This window comes from Megalobrama amblycephala, linkage group LG21, assembly GCF_018812025.1.
Source record: "Megalobrama amblycephala isolate DHTTF-2021 linkage group LG21, ASM1881202v1, whole genome shotgun sequence".
In the NCBI taxonomy this organism is placed as follows: domain Eukaryota; kingdom Metazoa; phylum Chordata; class Actinopteri; order Cypriniformes; family Xenocyprididae; genus Megalobrama; species Megalobrama amblycephala.
The window spans coordinates 11,701,184-11,717,249 of NC_063064.1; the positions used below are offsets into that span (position 1 = coordinate 11,701,184).

Sequence of the window (16,066 nt, forward strand, 5' to 3'; positions counted from 1 at the left end):
AGCGTTTCGACGACATGGCGACAAACACACTCTACAAACGCAACTCTTGTGTATTCCTGTGGGCGGAGGTTAGTCAAAAAACTGTTTTAGTGACGTCATTAAAGAAGGAAGTAGAGGGATGTAATCCAAACTGGCCGTTCGATGTAGGCGACTTCTGTTAAATAAAATATCTTGCTTGGCATTGAACTTTGAGCTTTAAAATTTTACAGATTTTATTTATACTCTAACAACAACATTACACACTAACTAAAGTTTGAAACATGGGATCACGAAGAACAGGACCTTTAACAAAATTATAGCTACGTGAGTATACTTGGTTCATACTGGCAAGTATACAGGAAAGTCTAAGTATATTTGGGCTATAATTGTACTTAATCTTTTGATCGAGATATACTTAAGAAATACATGATTAAAGGGTTAGTTCACCCAAAAATGAAATTTCTGTCATTTATTACCTTACCCTCATGCCATTCCACACCCGTAAGACCTTCATTCATCTTCAGAACACAAATTAAGATATTTTAGTAGAAATCCAATGGCTCCGTGAGGCCTCCATAGGGAGCAATGACATTTCCTCTCTCAAGATCCATAAAGGTACTAAAAACATATTTAAATCGGTTCATGTGAGTACAGTGGTTCAAAATAATATTATAAAGGGACATTGCTCCCTATGAAAACAATAGTAAATTAAAAAAATATTTTTTTTTCAGATACAGTAGGTTTATTTAACATATAGCCTACATTTGTTTAACATCTTTTGTGGTTTGATTAACATTAATGACAGACAGGTATTTTTTTTAACTGGGCTGCTGAATGCATGGACGTAACTGACGCATATCCAGTTATTACCCACCTGTTTTAGGTCCACTTAAGCCATAACCGACTGTATTCACGCGAGATACTCCACACGATGGACATTTAGACATCTGTGTGTACCACTGTCTATGGTGTGCACGTGTATTTGACTATTCAGGCGCGAGGAGAACTGATCGCACGCGCCAGACAGAAAGCGCACGCGAGAGAGCGCTTCTGTTGTGTGTCATTCAGTGCAATTCCGCCTATCCCTTCTTCACTAACTGCACGTAAATAACGAAATATTATAAAGCGACGAGAATATTTTTGGTGCGGCAAAAAAAAAAAAAAAAAAAAAAAAAACGATTTATTTAGTGATGGCCGATTTCAAAACACTGCTTCAGGAAGCATCGGATCAAAAAATTAATCCGTGTATCGAATCAGCTGTTCAGAGCGCCAAAGTCACGTGATTTCAGCCGTTGGCAGTTTGACACGCGATCTGAATCATGATTCGATACACTGATTCATCTGTGCTCCGAATCTTCCTGAAGCAGTGTTTTGAAATCGGCCATCACTAAATAAGTCGTTATTTTGCCGCACCAAAAATATTCTCGTCGCTTTATAATATTAATATTGAACCACTGTACTCACATGAACCGATTTAAATATGTTTTTAGTACCTTTATGGATCTTGAGAGAGGAAACGTCATTGCTCCCTATGAAGGCCTCACGGAGCCATCGGATTTCAACTAAAATATCTTAATTTGTGTTCTGAAGATGAATGAAGGTCTTACGGGTGTGGAACGGCATGAGGGTGAAGTAATAAATGACAGAATTTTCATTTTTGGGTGAACTAACCCTTTAAGGGGCTTTCACACTGGGCACGTTTGCTGCAGTCCGAGTCAGAGCGTCAATGTTCCCGGAGTCTCCCCAGCATTGGTTCTCAACTTGATTCTATCTAACACTGGTGCATTTGCGTTCATCTTACGTCATCGCAAACCTGTACGCCGTATGATAAAAAAAACAGGACGCAGGTCAATATATTGTGTTTTTTAATAATTTGGTGCCATTATATGTAACGGATGTAGGCCGGTAAGTGCTGTGCGTGTAAACCTCCTTCCCCTGATCTCAAGAGGTGCCTGCCGGCAGACCCGGGTTCGAGTCCTGCTTAGAGCGAGTGGTTCGAACAGGAGGGGTTACATATACGAAGCAAAGTGAACAACAGTTGGGTTTACTGTATGTACTGTAACTCGCACCAGAGTCTGAGTTGCTTTCACATTCATGTGAATCACGCCACAGTTCAGTGCAACCGAACACAGACCACCTCCTACAGATGTGATGCATCTGAAATCGCATACGGAGTTGGTACTAGGCTGCATTTGAATTTGAACTTGCTTTGCGACTGTTATAAAAGCTTGTTTTATATGAATATAGATAATATGAATGAAATTGGGATGTACTACATCTGCCACTTTATTACTGTCACATGACCACCAGCATCAGTTGCGTCATTCATAAATCCTCTCCTGTGGCCTCATGGGATAGTAAAGTGGGTAACACTTTATTTTACAGTGCCGTAGTACTACATGAACGTACTATAGTAATAACAGTAAATTATGCATAATTACGTGTAACTAACCCTAAACCAAACCCTAACCCTAACTAACTCTATAGTAAGTACATGTAGTTAATTAATAATACTCAGTACTTATTTGAGTAATTACAATGTAACTACGGCATTGTAAAATAAAGCGTAACCGTAAAGTGTCCATCGAATGTGCACTTCAGAATCTCAATGGAAGTAGTAGGTCATCCGGGGACTTTTCACCTACTGTTTTTAAAATACTATTCACTCAGACATACTATTCTGTTGGCATACTGTTTTTCGCATACTATATAGTAGGAAAGTATTCAATTTCGGATGCAGCAGTGGTCTCGGGTTCGGTACCCCAGTACGTTCCAAGGTCCGTATGACAGCTTTCATGCTACCAATTTTACCACGCCCCTTTTCAACAAAACTGCGAGTGTGAAAGCAACCTATGTATTTATTGATACTTAAATTGCAAAAATAACATATAAATAGTAAGCTATAGGTATGAGGTTAAGTTCACTTAAAAAAAAAAAACCTTACAAGTATACTTGCAATATAAAAACTGTTTAAAAATAGTAGTTTATTGAAAGTGTACTTCAAAGTGTACTTTCATAAACTAAACTATACAGCTAGTAAACTAACAGTATATCTATACGTTCATTTGTAGTAAAGTATACTGTAGTTCACAGTATAGTTGCAATACAAAATAAAACCTTAAAGGTGCCCAAGAATGCTTTTTCACAAGATGCAACATAAGTCTAAGGTGTCTCCTGAATGTGTCTGTGAAGTTTCAGCTCAAAATACCCCATAGATTTTTTTTTTAAATAAATTTTTTTAACTGCCTATTTTGGGGCATCATTAACTATGCACTGATTTTTTTCAGCGCGCCGCCCTTTAATTCGCGTGCTCCCTGCCACACGAGCTCTCGATTATATTACAGCACATTTACAAAGTTCACACAGCTAATATAACCCTCAAATGGATCTTTACAAGATGTTCGTCATGCATGCTGTATGCATGCTTCGAATTATGTGAGTAAAGTATTTATTTTGATGTTTATATTTGATTCTCTATGAGTTTGAGGCTATATACTCTGTGGCTAACAGCTAATGCTACACTGTTGGAGAGATTTATAAAGAATGAAGTTGTGTTTATGAATTATACAGACTGCACATGTTTAAAAATGAAAATAGCGACGGCTCTTGTCTCTGTGAATTCAGTAAGAAATGATGGTAACTTTAACCACATTTAACAGTACATTAGCAACATGCTAACGAAACATTTAGATAGATAATTTACAAATATCACTAAACATATCATGCTATCATGGATCATGTCAGTTATTATTGCTCCATCTGCCATTTTCGCTGTTGTTCTTGCTTGCTTACCTAGTCTGATGATTCACCTGTGCAGATCCAGACGTTACTGGCTGCCCTTGTCTAATGCCTTTCATAATGTTGGGAACATGGGCTGGCATATGCACATATTGGGGCGTACACCACGACTGTTACGTAACAGTCGGTGTTATGTTGAGATCCGTGTGTTTTCCAGAAGTCTTTTTAAACAATTGAGATTTACATAAGAAAGAGAAAGCAATGGAGTTTGAAACTCAATGTATGTCTTTTCCATGTACTGAACTCTTGTTATTCAACTATGCCAAGGTAAATTCAAATTTTGAATCTAGGGCACCTTTAAGATGTAAACTAGTTGTTTACTCAGTTTGCTACGGTTACATTTAAAGTACACTTAAAAGTAAATTGTAACACTTTATTTTACAGTGTCCTTGTTATACATGATACATGTAGTTACTGTAGTAATAATTATAAATTAGCATAATTACATACAACTAACCCTAAACCAAACTTAATCCTAACCCTAACCCTGTAGTGAGTACATGTAGTTAATTAATATTACTCAGTACTTAAATGTATAATTACATTGTAACACATACACCTTAAAATAAAGTGTAACCAAGTAAACTTTTAGAAACTAAAACGTGGGCTAATTTAGTCCCAAGAAGTATTAAAATAGTACACTTACAAGTATACTATGAATACATTTATATTAGTATACTTACTACATAATAAAATTAAAGTACACTTATTTTTTTAAGGGTGCAAATTACTTGAATTGCTTTGACTTTTAGATTGTCTTTCTTTCTTAGCATGTAGATATTTGTTTATTTACTGTCTGCTTTGTTTTAGCACCCGATTCACAAAAGGAACCGCTGTGATCCAGACACCAGATTTGACTCCTAATCAACACCTAACCTGTCAAAATTTGGTTCACTACATTATCACATCCAAACCCATGACCAGATGTGATGCTTTTCCACATCATGTGATGAACTTCTGTTGCTTTAATCTATAGGAAACATATCTTGGACAGTGGGTGGTTAGCAAATAAGTTTCTGGTTTTTGCGGTCCCTAATATTTATACATCCACCACACTAACCACCTCCGTCTCTTCCCAAGCCATTTCCTTCAGCAATATTACACTCTGTTTTCTGTGTAACCATGTACGATATGGATCTTCACTAGCGGGCTTCAATGGGAGTATTGTCTTAAAGGCGGAAAAAAGGAAAAAAGACTTATCAGCACATTTTTCTGCAACAGAGCACAAAGTCTATCAAGTCAAGTCAGTAACAGCAGCCCACATTCCCGTTATGCTGTTGGAAAAACAAGTCTACGATATCTTTCCGGACCGCTGGAAGGTGGAAACACAGAACTGTGGTTAATCAGATGAGGGTAGGCACTCAGAATCAAAATATTTTGGGGTGAAATCTAATGAAGATCAGCGAGCGCTGCTTATTTTTGGTCTCACAATGAGGCGGCTTGTGGAAATAGAGGACAAAATGTCTGGGTGTGAAGTGACAGTGAAAGTGTAAATGATATTCAAAGCAATAGGAAAAGAAAATGTGACGGAAATATTAAAATGGTGAGAAAAATTAGTCGGATTTCTGATGCTATGCTGAGACAGGCAGAATTGCCTCAGTGCACATCTTCTTCTGTTTTTCAGTGCACTTAGACACAAGCGTTTGGCCAGGCAGGCTCATCACATTAAGTGCTCTGGCACAGCGACACACTCCACTGTCACCCTGCTGGATGTGTGTGTGTGTGTGTGTGTGTGTGTGTGTGTGTGTGTGAATGGAGGCTGACTCACCAGTGGGGGGAGGAAACACACGCCTCTCATCCTTGACCTTGAGATTGTGAACAAGTCTGAGACACACATACACACTTTTGAAGGTGGCAGATATCCATAGGGATGTCACCTTCTTTTACTTCCTGCTAAGGGTTGCCAGGCGGCCCGCTGAGAGCCTCCATCTTATAACTTTTGTTGAATTAGATTTGAGATTAAACAATCAATAAGTCTAACGTTCTCTCTTCTCAACCTTTGTTCTTTGCTTTCTCAGAGAATTTTTTGCTTCCTTTTAAATAACTGTCTGCAGCATGGTAACCTGAAACAACCATATTCCCTGACACAATATGTTGCTTAATATCATGTATGTATTCACTAGTGATTTGGGGGGTACAGTATACATTATGTATAAAATGTATTAGCTTAGCACATGAATATTCCCTATAAGTTATGAAAACGTTATTTCTGAATGTTCTCTCAATGTTTTAAAAAAGTTACTTTCTTGGTTATAAGAACATTAAGAGAACATTCCATTGTATCATAGTTCAAACATTATGAGAATGTTACTTTTGAATGTTCTCTCAACGTTCTGAAACAAGTTATGGAAGCTTGTTTCCACCACACACACACACACACAAAAAAATTAAAATAAAATAAAATATAATTAAAAAGGTAATTGCCATATTTCTCTCACAATTCTGAAATTTTTTTTTTTCTCAGAATTGCGTGATATAAACATTTAATTGTGAGTTATAAAATCAGAATTTAGTGATATAAAGTCGCAGTTGCATGTTATAAAGTCAGAATTGCAAGTTAAACTCAACTGCGAGTTTATATCTAGCAATTCTTACTTTATAAGTCTAAGTCTTTTTTCTCCTCGGAATTGGACTTTATAACTCACAATTGTGAAAAATAAGTCAGAATTGTGAGATATAAACTTGCAATTGTGAGAAAAAAAGTCAGAATTGCGAGATATAAACTTGGAATTGCGAGAAAAAAGTCAGAATTGCAAGATATAAATTCGCAATTGCAAGTTATAAAATCAGAATTGAGTGATATAAAGTCACAGTTGCATGTTATAAAGTCAGAATTTGCAAGTTAAACTCAATTGCGAGTTTATATCTAGCAATTCTTACTTTATAACTCGCAATTACAAGTTTATATCACACAATTCTGAGAAAAAAAGTCAGTCTTTTTTTTTCTCTTGGAATTGGACTTTATAACTCGCAATTGCGAGTTTATATCTCACAATTCTGAGTCAGAATTGCGAGATGTAAACTGCAATTGCGAAAAAAAAGTCAGAATAGTGAGATATAAACTCGCAATTGCGAGTTATAAAATCAGAATTGAGTGATATAAAGTTGCAGTTGCTTGTTATAAAGTTAGAATTTGCAAGTTAAACTCAGTTGTGAGTTTATATCTTGCAATTCTTACTTTATAACTTGCCATTGCGAGTTTATATCTGACAATTCTGAGAAAATAAGTAAAAATTGCGAGATATAAACTTGTAATTGCGAGATAAAAGTCAGAATTGAGAGATGTAAACTCGCAATTGTGAGAAAAAAGTTAGCAATTCTGAGTTCTCAATTACGAGTTTGCGATTCTGACTTTATTTCTCACTATTGTGAGTTTATATCCTGCAATTCTAACTTTATAATTCGCAATTTCGACTTTATATCATGCAATTCTGAGAAAAAGTCAAAAACTTTTTTTTATTCTGTGTCGGAAACAAGCTTCCATAACAAGTAGTAACATTTTTAAAATAAAACATTAGGCGAAAGTCCAACATTTCATGAACAATGTATAAATAATGTTTTTGTGCTAACGTTTTGAGTAAACGATTAAAGACCTGATAATTCTGAATGAACAAAGTAAAAAAGTATTCCAGAGATCTGTAAAATAAAGCTTTATGGTTGCTACTCTTCTGGCATTCACCAATATTTGAACATTTATTTTAATGACAAAACAACTGGAATGGAACAAGATATCTTGATTATTAGAACTTAAATGGATAGTTCACCCAAAAAAGTGAATTTTGTCATCATTTACTTACCCTCATATCATTCCAAACCTGTATGACTTTCTTTCTTTTCTGGAACACCATAGAAGATATTTTGAGAAATGTCTCAGTCTTTTTTGGTCCATACAGTGAAAGTCAGTGGTCATCAAAACTTCTTCAAAAAAATTTTTATGTTCCGCAGAGGAAAAAAAGAAAGTCATTCAGGTTTGAAACGACATGAGTGTGAGTAAATTATAACAGAATTTGCATTTTGGGGTAAATTGTGCCTTTAAGGCATCAGATTGTACACAAATATTGAAATATTACGAAGTACTGTATTCTTTTTTATAACAAGACTAATCGTGTGGGCTACCGTGCCACATTTATATTCTTTCACCCCCTCTCGTGACTCATGTTGCTTCTCAGGCATTACTGGAACATAAATATGCACGCAGACAGCCCACAGAAAGCGTGGGTGTACTGCCAGACCTGGACGGAGGACGAGTTAGAACATTGCTTTAAAAAAAAAAAAATCGCCTGAAACTGAAGTGAGACTGCTCAGGGTCTCACTTCAGATTCAGGCGATTTTTTTTAAAGCAATGTTCTAACCCGTGAACATGAGGGAACTCAGAGTGGGAGTGCTGTTTCCTCAGCAACTTTACTCACAAACTCATATTCATTGAGACACAGCTGGACAAGAAGGTTCTCCTCATTTAGAGACTTTAAGTGGAATTAAAGGGATAGTTCAGCCAAAAATTACAATTCTGTCATCATCTGCTCACCCTCATTTCATTCCAAACCTGTATGACTTTCCACCAGCTGTGAAAACAGAAAACATCTCTGTTTTTGTTATCCATACAATTGGACAAAAACATTTCAAACATTCTTCAAAGTATCTTTTTTCGTGTTCCACAGAAGACAGACAGATATACTGGTTTAGGATGACATGAGGGTGAGTAAATAATAGCAGAATTAATTTTTTAAAAGCTAATATTCCTCCATGTATAGACTCTGCATGGGCTGTGTGAGGTGCTGTCCATAAGCAGACATTGACATGAGAGGCTTTCTCAGTTCCTCTTAGATCTTGTCTATGAATCATGATGCCTTGAGCGAGGACTTGAAATCTTTTTACATAGCAAAAATAATATGTCAATGCTAGACTGCTTGGATGCTCTGTTTGGACAGAGATATGAAAGCCTGGAGGTGTTATGAGGTGAAGACTGTCCTGAAAAATCCCCTGATCTGTACCCTGAGATTCTCGTTTAAACCACAGATCCATATAATCTTTTCTTGGCTGTGCTGTAAATAGACAAGATCATCTTTATCGAGAGGTGATTACTACAATGTATATTTGTATCAGTTGTTCTCACTGACCCAAAAATTAGTCTTAAGTGGCTCTAGATAAATATATTTTAATAAAAGTAATTTATAAATTAAATATTTATATAAATATTGGAATTGTTAGTAATATGGCAGCCCTATGAACCGTAAATATGAAAATTGGCACACTTGCAGAGATGGTAATGAATAGTGATCTGACCAACTTTGGGGTCTTTAGGACTGACTCTATAGCGCTACCACCAGTTAAAAAAAATTCACTTTTCAAATGGTTATAACTTTTGAACCATTTGTTCTAGAACTTAGTACACCTGATTCCTCTTCTCGTGTTGATCACATTCAATATTTTACATTAAGATTTTTGATATTCATCTTTATTCAAGTTATGATGTTGCAAATTAAACAATGTCGACCCAAAATTGGTTGATCAATCAAACCGAAACTTGGTATGCTTAATCAGCACCATGATCTGAGGGTCCATGCCAAATTTGGGAACAACGCCAACTATAGGTCATGAGATATGAAAAAAATGGCTATTTTTGCTCATAACTTTTTAACAGTTTGTCAGAAAATCAAAATATTGGTGTCTATGGATTCCTTGGGACTTTTACGATCACATTTAATCATTACATTTAGAGACTTAATTACTTATGTATTTGATTTAGGGCCAAAAACTGCAGTTTTGCCTTCAAAATGTCAGGTTTCTGTGAAATTAAGCAAATCAAGGCGTATGAGTGGTGTGCTGTGGAAAGCAACAGACAAGATCCAAGATTGTTTGCTCAAATCCAGTGTGTAGCAAGAGTTTATCCATGTAAATTGTGCAATATCCATAAAGTTCCCTAATAAAATCCTATGTCCAAATATGCCAAAATAGCCATATAAAGGGCTTGGCCCCAAAACTGCAGAATGCAGCTATATTTATTAACTTTTAAAAAGGTAGAACTACTATTGCCCCTCTTTTGTCTAAAGTAAGACTGTAAATTACACTTTCAATAGACTCTATTTACATCTGCGGGGTTCACAGAAGCGGAAGTTGTCATAGTTGGGTAACTTCTGTAGTGGTCAATGGAAACTACAACCAAATATACGTGTATATATATATATATATATTTGTGTTCCCATTTGCCCTTAGCAAAAGAAAAAAATCCATGATTGTGCTTCTATGCCTTTCTAAATGAGGAAAAAATATTGAGAGATTGATTATGGTGGTCAGAAAAGGGAAAGTCAAATGTCAAAAAAATGTCAAATTTACCGCAACTCCCTCAGCTGTTGGCTAAACACTTACCCAGCAGGGTAACTATTTTTTTCTGAAATTTAATGGCAGGTAATATAACGCAGGGTAGGCTATAGAATAGGCTTATAAATGTACCGTTTTTAAGAATAAAAAAAATAATAAAAAAAAAAATAAATAAATAAATAATATATATATATATATATATATATATATATATATATATATATATATATATATATATATATATATATATATATATATATATAAATGTAGATTTACAATGTTAATAACTGTGGAAATACTTCATCACAGTCTATGAAAAGGGTCCATTAATCTGTGTCATGTTAATATTATTAGGTCAATGTAGTTCAAGGTAATATTAATCAATATCAATGTCTGAGTTTAAGAACAAATTTGTTTGTTTTAGTTTGATAAAAATTTTGGTTCTGTGTTGGCTACCAATGTAAAATAAAGGCACTGTAGTAAACCAGTTAAGAACTACTGTATTAAATCATTCTGACATACTCCACTCTTACATAAGAGTACCACATATGATAAAATGTTAGCAAATAGCAACAATATCAGAACATTTTAATAAAAAACATCAAAGGAGTTTGGTTCTCTGTGCCGCCCTCCGCTCATCGCGTGATGTTGTAAAGAGCAGCGATGATGTGAACTGTCTCACTGCCTAGATACAACTCAACCAATCAAAACCAGAGCCATGGTTTCCTTAGCAACAGTGTCAGAGCTCACTCTAAATGAAATGAGTCATTCTCATGAAAATCAGGAGCACAGGAAAGTTCTACAAAAAGAGAAACCATTCAGTGTTCATTTCCAAATGTCACTCCAACCTGGAAAACTAAATCTAAACATGTTAATTAACTCCCAGCATGCAACAATACAATCAAAAAGGCCCTGCAAATGAACAAAAGCATTTTTTCCCCCCCTCACATCTGGTTGTGTGGACAAGACACCCATTAAATTAAAAGCTGTGAACTGGCCCGGTGTATTGAAGTAAATGACAAGCCAGGTATGTTTGTGCTTTCTCAAACTGGTTCTTGTTGAAACATGCTGTCAGTGAAAAGCAATAATACATGACTGAAGTGAAAGACGGAGCCAAACTGATTTTAGCTTCACTGAGCAAATGGCAGTGATGGTTATAGCTGTAAAGTAGCAGAAAAAAGATGAAAGTGTAAACGTATAGAGAATTATGGGCCCAAAATGGAGAGAATTATGGCCCACTATTTACATTTTGTCATCAGCAGGGTCTGTGTGGACTGCGTGTGTGCAGTTAAAATGGTCTTACCGCACACATATATGGAATTGAACACTAACTGGTGGTTTCTCTACACTGTAAAAAATGATCGTGATTTTAACGGTAAAAGACTGTAAAAATGCTACGGTGAAAAACAGTTAATTGGTTTACAGAATGTTTCCATACTATATACGGTGAATAACTGTAATAGATCTAACCATACATTTAATGTAATTTTACAGTAAAATACTGTTAAATTTATAGTTTTTTGGAAGTGAAAAATAAGTCATTGTTACAGTGAAAAACCGTAAATTGACATTCCCACAATTCCCTGTGACACTTCACATTTGAAGTATTTTCATTGAAATAATAATAACATTTTTCTTAGTTGTTTTCTAATCAGTTATGTACATTAGGGTTTTATGTTACATCTACTGTTGTTAGATTAATGTTTATTGCATTTTTAAAATTTCACAAGTGTTTAGTATTTGTGTGGATGACACTGTGTGCACCATCAATATATTAGTATTTTCCTTCTCAGCTAGTGGAAAAGCTGCTTGTGATGAACTTCACGTGACTCATCACCGCTGCGTTTGGTCGTTGTCAGTGTATTACAAAGGTACAAAACAGATATTAGTACTTCAATAGGTTGGCAAATTAACATTATATCAGTTAATGAAATGTTTTTTTGTTTTGATTTTTACTGTAAATTTAAGTTAAATCTGTAAAACCTAAAATATTGCTACCGTATTTTTTACGGTACATTTCTGGCAACCACAGCTGCTGGGTTTTGTACCATAAATTTAACAGAATTTTTTTTTACAGTGTAGGTGGCGAAACTAACAGCTTAGCTATTGACTTCAACTTGAAAAAAGCTGGAAAATGGCAGTGAAGCAGATCAGTGTTTACAGATTTAATTTTGTCTTGACAAAAATATCCTTTAAATTTTGATTCATTATGATCAATTTATCACTTATTATTGTAAAATTGTGGTAAAACATCAACGCTTGGGTTTTAAATCTTAACTAGTAAACAACAAAAATGCCAACAAACGGCCGCTTTTATCATGTTCGCTTTGCGATCTCACTAGTTTCCAGTGATTTCTTTCTCATTTTTCTGATAAAATTTCCATTTGTTGGTGAAATGATGGGTTTGTGTGACGTTGTTCCAGAGAGGCGTGTTATGGGAGGGTTTTAGTGAAGCGCTTCGGAGCTTCTGGCCCGACAGTGGAAATGCAGTGTGATTTTGGGCTCTGTGCTACAGGCCCGAGGCTATTAGCCTAGCCTGACCCACTGAAAGCCCTGGTTCGCACTGGCCTGACAGTGGAAAATCGTTCTGAAAGTGATTCCGATCATTACAGTTGTGGTGTGGACTTCACATTTATCATAGAAGTAGAACAACAAAGCGTTATAGTTATCATTAAAGTTATAGTTCTCGTCATTGGTTTGAATGGGCCTTTTGTCAATATTTTATACATACATATTAATAACATATGCTTAATGTTTTGTTATTGCACATTAACACATTTTTCATTGTTGCAATAAAAACAAAAGTCATTGATAATTTCGTTGACGAGTATAAAACTGCATAAGGTTGGATTGGAACCAACAACAATAGATGTGTGAGGAGGTCAGAAAATACTTGAGTTTGAAAATGTAACTCTCTGTTGTCCTCTATAGGACAGGTAGAGTATCACAGGGCATCAAAAGTATCCATACAACTCCATAAAAGATACTTTGAAAGGCAAGAACATGCAGCCATGTGTGAGGCGTAACGGCAGGTGTAATGACATTACTGTGACGGATAATGTTTAGGCTTTTGGAAAAATCCCTGATACATGACGATTATGATGTCATAAACTTATGAAACGTAATTCAGATTACAAAGAGTAGATTCTGTTTGATAATCACACTTATCCGTCACGGAAAAGGGTGATAAAACAGTGCTGCGCTTCAGGACATTGTAGGCAGTCATTAATCATGAGGAATGTTTGCTTTATGATGAACACAGATAAACATCCTTGATTGTGGTGTCACGATCTGTTACAGACAACACATATGTTTGATCGATTACATTGCTGTTGAAGCCAAAGGCAACCCTGCATTCATTCCATTTACGCAACCCAAGGGTGGGTGTTAATCGGCAAGCTCTCGGATGACGCAAAATCTTCTTCCTCGTTCTGTCGGGGCTTGTTCCTCATATAAAAAGTAGTTTGACATTAACAGTGTGACATTTCTCTTCACAGGTTTTTTTTTGTTTTTTTTGTGGGGATTCCTGAAAGAGTGATTTCCTTTGTTGGAGCATATGCAGGCCATGCGGCATGACTCACCTTGAGCAGACAAACCTGTCAAGTTGCCTTCAGTAAGAAGTAAAATCACCATCATCTTTCCTTCCTGTTTTTCATCAGAATACCACAAATTCCCCTCCCCCTCTCTTTCCTTCCTCTGCAGGGAGCTGCTTCGGGAAGCGAGAGAGAGAGAGAGAGAGAGAGAGAAAGCCCTTTCACCTACATTCAACTAAGCCTGCTTAATGTGGCTGTGCAGCATGGGGTGGTGCAGGGCCTTGATCACTGTGATGTTTCAGTGCTTCCTAAAGCACATAACGCTTGTCCATCTGTGCAGGCCGTTTATTCAAAACAAGCACACATGCGTGCCTGTTAAATCGAGCCCTGCTTCAAAGTGGTTTGAAACACTAATCATCATTTCCCTGTTCATAACAGTCTGATTATTGTCTTGTGTGTTAACATTAGGCTCAAACTATTTATATTTAATGTTTGATTCATAACTATCTCATACGTTTTAATAGTGTAGTAGCAGCCCTTCTAAATGTTATGCATTAGGTAGTCTTCTAAAACCTAATTTCTGGAGCAAAATAAACAGTCGCCATGGATACTATAACCACTTTTCGTTACAAGAGAGATAAGTTGATGCAGCAGCCGGTCACCTCCATTAGTATATACACTTACTGGCCACTTTATTAGTTACGCCTTGCTAGTATCAAGTTGGACCCCCTTTTGCCTCCAGAACTGCCTTAAAGGGTTTACCCAAAAATTTACTCACCTTCAAGCCATCCTAGGTGTATATAACTTTTTTCTTTCAGTCAAACACAATCTGAGTTTCCAAGATTTATAATGGGAGTGAATAGTAATAGTGAATAGTTTGAAGCCCAAAAAAAAGCACATCCATCCATCGTAAAAAAGTAATCCATACGGCTCCAAGGTTTAATAAAGACCTTTTGAAGTGAAGTGATGCGTTTTTGTAACATATATCCATATATTTGTAAAAATATCCATAATTATAACTTTATAGACTATAATCACTAGCTTCCGGTAACATCCATCCAAGTTTTCATAAAAGAGACTGTTGTATGAGTTCTGGTGTATGACGTAGGATGTAGGAATAGTGTGAGCTTAGACTCCTCTCGTGGTCAAACAAATAGGGCAATAAACTCAAGGTTCTCCGACATTTCCATTTAAAGATTCTTGTTTTAGACTTCTAATTCGTGACCGGTGTTTTGTTTTGCTCTGTCCTCTGCACTTCAGCGTTCATCAACACGTCAGACGTCAGGTCAAAGTTCACTCTTCTGCCGGAATCAACTCGCATATGGAAGTCAGTGATTATAAAGTTATAGATATGGATATTTTTCTTACAAAAATGCATCGCTTCGCTTCAGAAGGCCTTTATTAAACCCCTGGAGCCGTAATGGAGTACTTTTTGAATGGATGGATGTTCTTTTTTTGGCCTTCAAAATATCAGTTACTATTCACTCCCTTTATAAAGCTTGGAAGAGCCAGAATATTTTTAATATAACTCTGATTGTGTTTAACAGAAGGAATGGAAGTAATATACATCCTAGTATGGCTTTGAGAGTGAGTAAATTATAGGATAATTTTCATTTTTGGGTGGACTAAACTTTACAAATTTTTTGTGGCATAGATTCCAAAAGGTGCTGAAACATTCCTCAGAGATTTTGGTCCATATCGACATGATAGCATCACACAGATTTGTCAGGCTGCACATTCCATGATGTGAATCTCCTGTTCCACCACATCCTAAAGGTGCTCTATTGGATTGAGATCTGGTGAGTGTGGAGGCCATTTGAGCATAGCGAACTCATTGTCATGTTCAAGAAATTTTGTGATGATTTGAGCTTTGTGACATGGTGTGTTATCCTGCTGGAAGTAGCCATCAGAAGATACACTGTGGTCATAAAGGGATGGACATGGTAATAATAATAATAATAATAATAATAATGAATACTATTATTTTAGTATAATTGAGATTCTATCAGTTTTTATTAATATTGTGAATTAGTTGTTATATATATATATATATATATATTCTGCAAACAGAATATATATATTCTGTTTGCATTTTAAATGTTAAAGTTTTAGTTTCTCATTATTTTTTAAAAATCTCTATAGTTTTATTATTTTTTATTTTAGTTTTATTATTTTGTGCATACAGTTACATAAAAAATGAGAAATGTTGCCTTGGCTGAAAAAAAAAGATTTTCATATTTTATTTTGTTTCAGTTAACATTTATTTTATTTCAAGAAACCATTTTTTTTTTTTTTAAATATAATTTAAATACATTTTTTTTAAATTTTACTTTACTATAATAACCATGATAAGGACATTTTGTTTGATTTTTTTTATTTCTGCATCATCATGCTGGATAGCCCCACCCACTAATCTTACTGGTTCAAAATCCTGCTCC

General features: G+C 35.6%; 1 long non-coding RNA gene across 1 annotated transcript; it reads left to right on the forward strand.

Annotated features, from left to right (window-relative positions):
* Positions 1–4,253: 4,253 nt before the first annotated feature.
* LOC125256304 lies at positions 4,254–13,832 on the forward strand. The gene is made up of 3 exons (XR_007182088.1): positions 4,254–5,130; positions 13,593–13,708; positions 13,798–13,832. It is a non-coding gene; the product is annotated as an uncharacterized LOC125256304 (long non-coding RNA).
* The last annotated feature ends 2,234 nt before the right edge of the window (positions 13,833–16,066 follow it).